This window comes from Oryctolagus cuniculus, chromosome 6 (genome assembly GCF_051225735.1).
Source record: "Oryctolagus cuniculus isolate XC-2025 breed Fujian yellow rabbit chromosome 6, ASM5122573v1, whole genome shotgun sequence".
In the NCBI taxonomy this organism is placed as follows: Eukaryota; Metazoa; Chordata; class Mammalia; order Lagomorpha; family Leporidae; genus Oryctolagus; species Oryctolagus cuniculus.
In genome coordinates this window covers 99481563-99492147 of record NC_142872.1, presented here as the reverse complement: position 1 = coordinate 99492147, position 10585 = coordinate 99481563, and the positions used below count along the sequence as shown (strand labels likewise).

The following is a 10585-nucleotide window of genomic DNA, read 5'->3' as shown; positions in this document are numbered from 1 at the left end:
GTCTCCGTTGTCCAACACGAAAACTGGGGCTCCGGGAAGCTAAGTCACGTGTCCAAGGTTACAGAGTTGGACCCCAGCTGCCTGTCTCAGAGCCTGTGCATCTGACCACTGTGCCAACTTGCTATGTCACAGGCTGGCCCCAGAGCCACAAGCCCTGCACGGCTGCCTTGGGGAAGAGACTGTAGGCATCTTAGTCATTCTCATCTGAGAATTTCAACGTGGAAAGTGAGAATGATAAGATCCTATGGGTTAGAATAAAGGCACTATTTCTTTTTTTAAAAAAGATTTTATTTATTTATTTGAGAGGTAGAGTTACAGACAGAGAGAGGGAGAGACAGTGAGACAGAAAACGCTGCTAATTCACTCCCCAAATCGCCACAACGGCTGGAGCTGAGATGATCTGAAGCCAGGAGCCAGGACCTTGTTCCGGGTCTCCCATGTGGGTGCAGGGGCCCAAGGACTTGGGCCATCTTCTACTGCTTTCCCAGGCCATAGCAGAGAGCTGGATCAGAAGAGCAGCAGTCCAGGAGGGGAACCGGCACTGCGAGCGGAGTGGAGATTTAACTCTGCTAAGCCACAGCCTGGGCCCCAGGCACTATTTCTATCCCTGTCCTACTCAGAAGGAAATTAAGGGTTTGGTGACTTCATTTGCATAAACCTCTCAGGGAGTAGGTGGAGAAGACAAGAACTACTCAGGTCTTGTTTTTGTTTTGTTTTGTTTAGTTTTTTTAAGATTTATTTGAGGGGCCAGCCCTGTGGCGTAGCAGGTAAAGCTGCCACCTGCAGTCCCGGCATCCCATAAGGGTGTCAGTTCTAGTCCCCGCTGCTCCACATCCAATCCAGCTCTCTGCTATGGCCTGGGAAAGCAGTAGAAGATGGCCCAAGTCCTTGGGCCCCTGCACCCTTGTGGGGAACTGGGAAGAAGCTCTTGGCTCCTGGTTTCGGATCAGTGCAGCTCCGGCCATTATAGCCAATTGGGGAGTGAACCAGCAAATGGAAGACCTCTCTTTCTCTCTCTCTGCCTCTCCTTCTCTCTTTGTGTAACTCCAACTTTAAAATACGTAAATAAATCTTTTAAAAAATGTTAAAAAAAGATTTACTTGAAAGGCAGAGTTACAGAGAGAGGGAGAGTTCTTCCATTCACCGGTTCACTTCCCAAATAGCCATAATGAGCAGGGCTGGACCAGGCTGGAGCCAGGAGCTAGGAGTTCCACCTGGGTCTCCCACATGTAACTCTGCCTTCACTCTTTCTTTCTTTCTTTTTTTTTTTTTTAAGATTTATTTATTTTACTTGAAAGAATTACAGAGAGAGAGAGAGAGAGAGAGAGAGAGAGAGAAGGAGAGGCAGAGAGAGATTTTCCATCCGATGGTTCACTCCCCAGTTGGCCGCAATAGCCGAAGCTGTGCCGATCTAAGCCAAGAGCCAGGAGCTTCTTCCAGGTCTCCCACATGGGTTTAGGGACCTAAACATTTGGGCCATTTTCTACTGCTTTCCCAGGCCTTAGCAGAGAGCTGGATCAGAAGTGGAACAGCTGGGACTTGAACTGGCGCCCATATAGGATGCCAGCACTGCAGGTGGCAGCTTTACCCGCTACGTCACAGCGCCGGCCCCATGCCTTCACTACCCCTTCTACCACCCCTTGCTAGTTAACAGGAACAAACCTTCCCACAGAGCCTGAGAGGCGGTGCCTACTTGGTCTGCTTTGACCATATTACAGAAATCCATTTCCCCTAAAACATCTTTTGCACCTGCTTACCTTTTGTCTGAATCCCTCCCCTTACCTGTCCCGCCCCGGTTAGATTCCAGCCTGCAGGATGTCCTCCACCCGTATGGTTCACTGTTCCTTCCCAATGCCCAATGGGAGCAGGTGCTTACACCTGTGTGTTCACAGAATGAAGGGATTTGTTCCCAGGTAAGGAGTTTTCCTCCAGAAAATCCCAGCCAAAATGCAAATGTGCTGCTTGGCAGAGAGGCCTAGAATCTGTTTATTGATTTCCTCCCAGGGATCAGGGTTTAGAGGAATAAGACTCAGGAGGATGCAAGACACAGGGAGGGGAAGTCCCTGGGAGGAGCGTGGACCCTGGGAAAGCCAAGGGCAGGATGAGGGACCCTGAGCACTGTGGGAAGGGAAGGGGAAGCTGTCCTGGTCCTGGCAGAGCCGGGGAAGGAACAGACTAGCCTCTTCAGTTTCACCCTGGGCTGCCTGGCCCGAGGGCCACAGCGAGCTTGAGCCTCTCTGAAGACAACGGGTGAGGTCCTCTGGTGGAGTCCAAGGCCAGGTCCTCCCCAGGCCTGGCAAAGCAGATCCTGGGAACAGGCTCAGCTACCTGCTCTCACCCTCTGCTCTTCGGGGGAGTCTTTCTTTTCTTCTTATAGGACAGGAAATCAGGGAAGGAGCAGCAGTATCTTTGGAGGGGTTCACCTCTCATACGGGCACCCCCACCCCAAGTCCATCCCGCAGTCCCGTTCCCGTTTCCAACACCAAGGCTTTTGCCCAGCCCTTTCTCTACACCTTGGCATTCGCATGCGCATAATTGACTTGGGGCTGTGGCTTATCTTTCCTGCGTAAGCTGATCTAGCCTGTCACTGTCCTTGCACACAGAGGTGCTGTCATCTTTTGAAAATAGCTTCATTGTCATCCTTGAGACCTCATAGCAGACATACCACAATCTCCCAAGTTTTGCTGTCGCCCCCAGTACTACCACAGCCGGACTTTGTGTGCGAGTCTCTCGTGTACATGGAGCAACTGAGTTTCTGAAGAGATTCATGAACCACTGTGCTTTCTTACTTAGGAAGGGAGAGGCACGTGTGGGCAGGGGGACCCAGCTTCAGAAGCTCAGCGGCAAGCTGCGGGCCAGTCTGTGCCAGGGCAGTGGGGGAATCAGCTCCCCCAGGTTTCTGAGTCAACATGGAGGAGAATGACCACGGGTGCGACCCCACGGGGCCCCCACCCATTCCGGGGAACGGAGGCTTCCCCCACATCATTTTCTGTAATGCCAGAGGAAATCCCCAGCCGGGGCAGACTGCCGCTGCGTCGTGGAAGCCCTCCCATGGAGATAAGCGGAGGAGCTTCCTTCATCAGAGGTCACAGCCCTCAGCCGCCCTCCCGGGCTGCCAGAAAGCCTCCCTCGGCTGGCTTGCACAGCACTTCCTAGAACGTCGTCATCGCCTTGCCTGTTTATCCTGGGGGCGGGTTACTGTTTCCCATAAGCTCTCGCTGCGTTAGAGGTACGTTTTCCGGTAAGTCTCCTCGGGTGTCTTCAAGCAGGGGAAAGTACGGTCTCTCTTTTACCTTCCTTCTTTTCAACGTGCCAGAAAAAAGGAAGCCATAGCCCTATTTTTAGTGAGTGGGAAAAGCAACCCCAGAGAATTCCAACCGGGGAACCCAGCGCTGCTTTGCGATCACAGCCTTGACCTCTCTGAAAGCCGGTGCAGTGCTGCGGCTGAGAGCACACAGGAGGACTGTTTGTTCACGGCGCGCTGGCGTGGACACGGCTCTCATACTTGTCGTCGACGGCCTGGATTGTTGCCAAATCTGCAAACCGCTTGGACAATGGGTTCCTTCTTATTTTTAATGCTTAACATAACTTCATCCTAATGACTACCTTAAATAAAGGGTTGGATGAGCTGTTTGTATGTTTTCTAATGCAAGATTTTAAATGTTGCATGCCACCTCGGATGCGCTGGAGTCCAGAATAATGGTGTGATCTGCCAGACACCTGATGACTGTGGATCGCAGCCTCCAGCCCGCTGTCAGGAGACACTCTGAGGCTGCTCACAGGCTGATGACCCACACACAGAGAAACTGCCACTGGTCTCCGCATCTAGTATACTAGAGGTCCTGAACCTGGGGTTTGGAAGGGATGGAGAAATTATATATTTTTGGATTATTTACTTATTTTATTTGAAAGGCAGAGAGACAAAGAGGGAGAGAGGCAGACAGACAAATCTTCCATCCTCTGCTTTATTTCCCAAATGCCTGTGTTGGCTGGGGCTGAGCCAGATGGAAGCCAGGAACCAGGAACTCAGTCCAGATTTCCCAGGTGGGTGGCAAGGACCACACCTTTCCAGCCATCACTGCTGCCTCCTATAGTGTGCATTAGCAGGCAGCTGGGATTGAAAGCTTGAACCCAAGTACTCTGCTATGGGATGGAGACATCCCAAGTGGTATCCTAATTGCCAAGTCAAAAGCCCACCCACTTTTTGAAAGGCAGAGTAGCTTAACCGGAAGTACATCCACTGCAGAGTCAGGTCTAGGTGTGTGTGTTAGTGACATTGGACAAGGTTCCTAGTTTATAAAGGGAGCGTATCAAGAACCACTTTATAAAGTGGAGTGAAGGCTAAGTGAGATAATAAAGTGTCTGGTTGAGGGAAGGAGTCCCTATCCCAAGCCAGCCAGCACGGCCTTCAGAACGAGTGTGGATGTGACAGCCACCCAAGCACAGAGTCCCTCCAATGACCGGGTACACTTGCTCGTTCTTGTAGAGCATCTGAGGATAACTGAAAAACCAACAGCCCTTGAAGGAGGCTTCAAGTGACGAGAAGGCCAAGTTGCTGAGATTCGCGATAAGAAAGTGGAACACAACTGGGGACCCATTTGGGGTCTTTGGGGGTATCTGCCTTTGAGGGCTTTGACTATGGAGGAAGCAGGAATAACCCCTCCTGATGTCCTCATGCTGGAACCAGCAGGTGGCCCTGGAGTCAGAAAAGAAGGTGAAATATTTGGATCTCTCCTGAAAAGGGGAAAGGTGAAGTTCAGTGTGGAAACATTCGTCGAGTGGGAAAGGGCATCAGTGTCATGGTGAGCGGTACTGACTTTAGACCCGATGTCTGGGTTTGACATTAGCCCTAGAACAGCAAGTGCAAAGGTCTGGGGTGAGAGTGTAGCTGTGAAGTCAGGAGACAGCAGGGAGGCTGCTGTGGCTGGAATGGACTAAGTTAGGGAGGGAGCTGCTGCACCTCAGGCCCTGCACACCCCACTCAGGAGGTGGCATTTGCAGAGGACATGATGGGGATGGTGGCTCCCAGGTGGGAGCTGGTCGGGCAGATGAGGGCTGGGAGGAGACAGTGCAGGGCTTTGAAGGCAGTTCCAAGGACCCTGACGAGTCTCCTGAGACGAGCAGATACTTGAAGGTCTTTGAGCAGAGGCAGGCTGTGATCTGACTTGTGTTTTTCAGGGTTTCTATTAGCAGTATAACCGAGCTAACGTCTAGTTCTCTAAGTCTGAAATAGGGGCTAAAGTACTTCATTGGTTTTATTTATTTAAGATTTGTTTTATTTGAAAGGCAGAGTTACAGAAAGGCAGAGAGAGAGAGAGAGGTCTTTCATCTGCTGGTTTACTCCCCAAATGGCCATAATGGCTGGAACTAGGTGGATCTGAAGTCAGAAGCCAGGAGCTTCCCCCAGGTCTCCCATGTGGGTGCAAGGGCCCAAGGACTTGCACCATCTTCTGCTGCTTTCCCAGGCCGTCCGCAGAGAGTTGGATGGGAAGTGGAGCAGCCGGGACTTGAACTGGCTGCCATATGGGCTGCTGGCACTGCAGGTCAGGGCTTTAATCTGCTGTGCCACAGCACCAGCCCGGGTACATAGTTTTAATTCTGCAATGGTGATTATCCAATTTCCTGTTCCTGCAGACCCCCGAGTCCCAAGTAAGAGGTTCAGTGGCTCAAATGGTGCTGCCAGCAGCTTGGGAGGTGGTGGTGGTGGTGCTGGGGCTGCCATAAAGCCAGGCCTTAGAGACATTCACACCTGAATAGCACTCAGAGCATGGCTGTGCTGCTTGCCAACCAAGTGACTTACTTAACCTCTGGGGATTCTCAACTTTTTCCACTGTGCAATGGGGCTAACACTGCCTAGCCATTGGACTGTTCAAAGAATCAAACAAAACTCACAGGCAAGCACCCTGGGTATGCAGTAGGCTCACTAGTGATGTGACTCTGCTTTGAGCTATGTGCCAGGATTAGCAGGTATTAGTAGGTGCCATTAAGCTGGGTTGCTTTTTCCCCTTGTCTTCTGGGAATGGCAGCCCAGTGAAGAGGTTATGGCAATCTTTCTGGGTGGCTGGCAGCACCAGGGGACTGTGGCAGTGATATAAAATAGCCATCCTGGATTCATGATCACACTGGTGGGCTACAGTAAGCATGGTGGTGGTGGGGTGTGGGGGTGGGGGAGCTCTTTTAAACGGATCCAGATGCAAGTGCAGTGAGATTCATTGTGCTTTTGAACAGGGGCAATAAAGAACATCAAGGAAGACCAGGAAAGTAGCAGGCATCTCCCTCACCTGCCTATGTGCTGGGCCCCCATCTTCCTTGCCAGCCCCTCCGTGGTCTGACTGGGTGTAACAGTAGAGGACAGGGGTGGGGGTGGGGAGGTGGGAGGCTCCACACCAGCTGAGGTCCTGCAGCTCTCACACAGTCAGCCCTCCTGAGAAGATGCACTCAGATGTGGTGCCGAAAAAACAACTCTGCTTCCTGCAGAGACTTCAGAAGCCCACACCCGGTCTACCGCTGCACGCTTTTGCAGCTGAAGGAGGATCTGCTGGAAGTAGGAGTTTCCCTGATGTCATTGGGCTGATGCCGACTGCGCTCTCCCGGAGACTTCGGGGAGTTGGCTCAGGAAGGGCTGGGTGGGAAGTGATGCAGCTTTGGACCAAGGCTCCTGGCTCTTCACAAAGGATGTGAGGTGGAGCCCCTGGGTTCCGAGTTGGCTGAACTTTCACCTGCCCTTTGTGTCAACAGACGCTCTAGTCCTGAGCACAGCGGGCAAGGAGAGCAGAGATTTCGAGAAAGGGATAGGCAGTGCAGGTGGGGCCGTGCAAGAACCCCTGAAATCCGGCTTCCTCTTCTCACCCTACCTTCTCCATCCAAACAGAAGAAATCTTTGTCCTGTTGACTCATCTTGGTGTTCTAACTGCCTTCCTCCTGTTCATCTGGTCTGTGGTATCATTTACAGATGCCTGGAACATGAAAAGGAACAAGGGCTCCTTTGGAGAAATAGCCAGTTGCTAATTGGGACGGAAAATGTCCAAGATGAGCTTGAGACATGAGACTGTGCCAGAAAGCAGGGAAGCCATCAAAAACTTGCCCAGGAGCCAGCTGGAGAGTCCTGCTGACCAAAGACAGGGACTTTTTTTTTTTTAATAACTTCAAAAAAGAATAATGACTGCAATGTGTTGAAAAGCAGCAAGTACAGAAATCCAGCAGCTCATCGTGATAGAAGGAGACCCTCCTCCCGTCAGTCAAAATGAGAGGTTGTTTGGGTGCTCTCTTCTCTGAAAAATTGACAGAGGGAAGATTAAGCACGTATTCTAGCTTTCCCCCTGAGAACTGTGTGTCAGAGGAACGAAAAAGTAAGGTCATCTTTATATAAGAACTGCCCCTAGTAGAGGCAGAAGGAATAAAAGAAAATTAGAAAATCATGACTTTGCAATCCCTCACAGTACTGGATTTGGACATAATCATCGAAGGATGCTAAAACTTAATTGCTGCAATATTGACAAGGAGCCTTACAATGGGAAATATGCGACAGCACCTATGAAGTTTTGGTTGCACATAAAAATTTAAATGAAACCTAATGAAGCCTCTAGATCTGCCCTTTCTGACATGGTAGGCACGTGTGGTACTTGAACACTGAAATGCAGCCAATTTGAATTGAGATGTGCTTTAAGCATACAATGCAACCGAATTTTGAATATAAAAAATAAATATCTCATAATATTTTATATTAACCAAATTTTGAAATGATAGTATTTGAGCTACTTTTACATTAAATAAGATATACTATTAAAGCGTATTTTAACTTTTCAAATGTGGTTGCTAGGAGATATATATATATATTTAAAGATTTTATAGACAGTGAGAGGGAGAGACAGAGAAAAAGGTCTTCCTTCCATTGGTTCACTCCCCAGATGGCCGCAATGCTGGAGTTGCACCAGGAGCTTCAGCCAGGAGCCAGGGGCGTCTTCCTGGTCTCCCACGCAGGTGCAGGGGCCCAAGGACTTGGGCCATCTTCTACTGCTTTTCCAGGCCATAGCAGAGAGCTGGATTGGAAGAGGGGCAGCCAGGACTAGAACTGGCACCCATATGGGATGCGGTGCCACAGGCGGAGAATTAACCTACTGTGCCATGGCGCCTGCCCCTAGGATATATATTTTAAAATTTTTATTTATTTATTTTCATTTCATTTGAAAGGCAGAGAGAAAGTGAGACAGAGACAGAGAGACAGAGGAAGAAAGATGCTCTGTCTATTGGCTCACTCCCCAAATGCCTGCCAACCGCCAGAGTTGGACCAGGCTGGAGCCAGGAGCCCAGGACTCATATCTGGATCTCCCACATGGTTGGCAGGGACCCAAGAGCTTGAGCCACCCAGGGTGCTCATCAGCAAGAAACTGGATTGGAAACAGAGTGGGTAGGACTTGAACCAGGTGTTCTAATACGGATACAGCAACCCAAGTGGCATCCTAACTGCAGTGCCACATGCTGGCCCTAACTGCCAGGATATTTAACATGAATTATGCGGTTTGCATTGTATCTCCATTGGACAGCTCTAAGTCTAAATTCACAGTTTATGGAAAATTCTGGCTCGAGTGGAACTAGTTGAACAATGCCAAGAGGAAACAAGTCCAGAATGTGGGGGAATTCTATCAGACCAATGATTTACTTTCTACAACAAGTAAATAGTATTAGAACAAATAAGGAAGAGATGTGATTTTAGATTAAAATAAATGTGAAGATCAGATACAGTATATAAACCTTGTTTGTTTCCTGAACAACCAGTTATAAAAAGACACTTTTGCAACAATCTGGGAAGTTGCATCTTTGGAACTGGGTATTAGATCATACTAAGGGCCTACTGCTTATTTTGTTAAAGGTAACCATAACATTGTGGCTAGACTTTTTAAAAATGTGCTTGTCTCTTAAGGGGACACCACCAGTATCTGTTGGTGAAATTGTATGTTCTCTGGGATTTACTTTATATGTTCCAAGTAAGACCATATGGGGGATAGATGAAACCAGATTGACAGAGTTGAGTACAGTTAGGAGGAAGTAATAAAGCTGTGGAGATTCGTTACAGTCTTCTCTCTACTTTTTGTACATTAAAAATTGTAGAATTTAATTATAAATATATAATAGGTTTCTATACTGTAGTGCTGTATTACTAATGTATTTGTAAATATACTTTATATAATAATAAATCACAAAGAATTGTGATGCCTCAGAAACTATTTTTATTTATTTTTCAATTTTTATTTCTTTGAGAGGCAGAGAGAAAGAGCGAGAGATTGATTCAGACAGCAGACAATGATTCCTGACCCACTGGTTTCTCCCCAAATGCCTGCAATGGCCAGGATTAAGCCAGGGTGAAGCCAGGAGCCAGGGCCTCAATATGGGTCTCCTAAGTGGGTGGCAAGGATTCAAGTACTTAAATATCACCTGTTGCCTCCCAGGATGAAAATTAGCAGGAAAGTGGATTCAGGACCTGCAGCCAAGACTCAATCCAGGCACTCTGATTTGAGATATAGGTGTCCTAAGAGGCGTCTCAACTGGTAGGCCAAAGGCTTGCCCCTAATTTTATGTCTTGTGCCTGGGAAAGGCAACGCGTGCTTGGTTTGCCCAGTGCTTGTGCTGAAACCTTAAAAGGCAGAGTCCAAATGGAATAGGGAAGAAACCAGAAAAGACTTTCACTTGATTGAGACCCTGCGGTAGCAGCTGCGCCTCTGTTCCATGTAAGATACGTGGGCTGACCAACGGCCAGCACAAAGGCCCTGGCTTCCCAAGGAGGGAGGAGGATTGGCATGGCCTGTGACCATCTAAAGAAACCCTGAGTTAAGCTAGCAGGTCAGCCTGGGCCAGGCCAGCCCAGCCCACAGACAGGCACCAGGGCTCCAGTCTGGAAATATTATTGGTGTGATTAGAGGCAACAAGTCCTCAGTTCACAAGAGGGGGTGGTTACTCGCAATCCAAAGTGTTAAATTTTTTAAAAGAGATTTATTTTATTGGGGCTGCCATTGTGGCGTATTGGTTAAGTTGCCGCCTGCAATGTCTGCATCCCATATGGCTGGCAGCTCAAGTCCCAGCTGCTCCACTTTCAACCCTGCTCCCTGCTAATGTGCCTGGGAAAGCAATGGAAGATGGCCAAGTGCTTGGGTGCCTGAACCCATGTGGGAGACCCAGATGGGTTTCCAGGCTCCTGGACCAGTGACAGACAGAGATACAGAGAGAAAGAGATCTTCTATCTGCTGGTTCATTCCCCAAATGGTTGTAACAGCCAGGACAGAACCAGGCAGAAACCAGGAGCCAGGAACTCCATCTGGGTCTCCCACGTGAGTGGCAGGGGCCTAGTACTTGGGCCATTTCCACTGCTTTTCCAGGCTGATCAGTGGGAATCTAGATTGGAAGCAGAGAAGCCTGGACTTGAATTTGTACTCTGATATGGGATGCTGGTGTCACGGGCAGTTGTTTAATCAACTGTGCCACAATGCAGGACCTCCAGGGTGTCAACTGACCATGATCTGTAACCATCAAGAATCATATCCATGACTGCTGAGCAGCAGTGGAGAACCAATACCGGGTGGGAAGAGAAAGA

General features: G+C 49.1%; 1 long non-coding RNA gene across 1 annotated transcript; it reads left to right on the top strand.

Annotated features, from left to right (window-relative positions):
- Positions 1–2893: 2893 nt before the first annotated feature.
- LOC138849923 (uncharacterized) lies at positions 2894–9221 on the top strand. The gene is made up of 2 exons (XR_011389135.2): positions 2894–3241; positions 6953–9221. It is a non-coding gene; the product is annotated as an uncharacterized LOC138849923 (long non-coding RNA).
- Positions 9222–10585: the final 1364 nt, after the last annotated feature.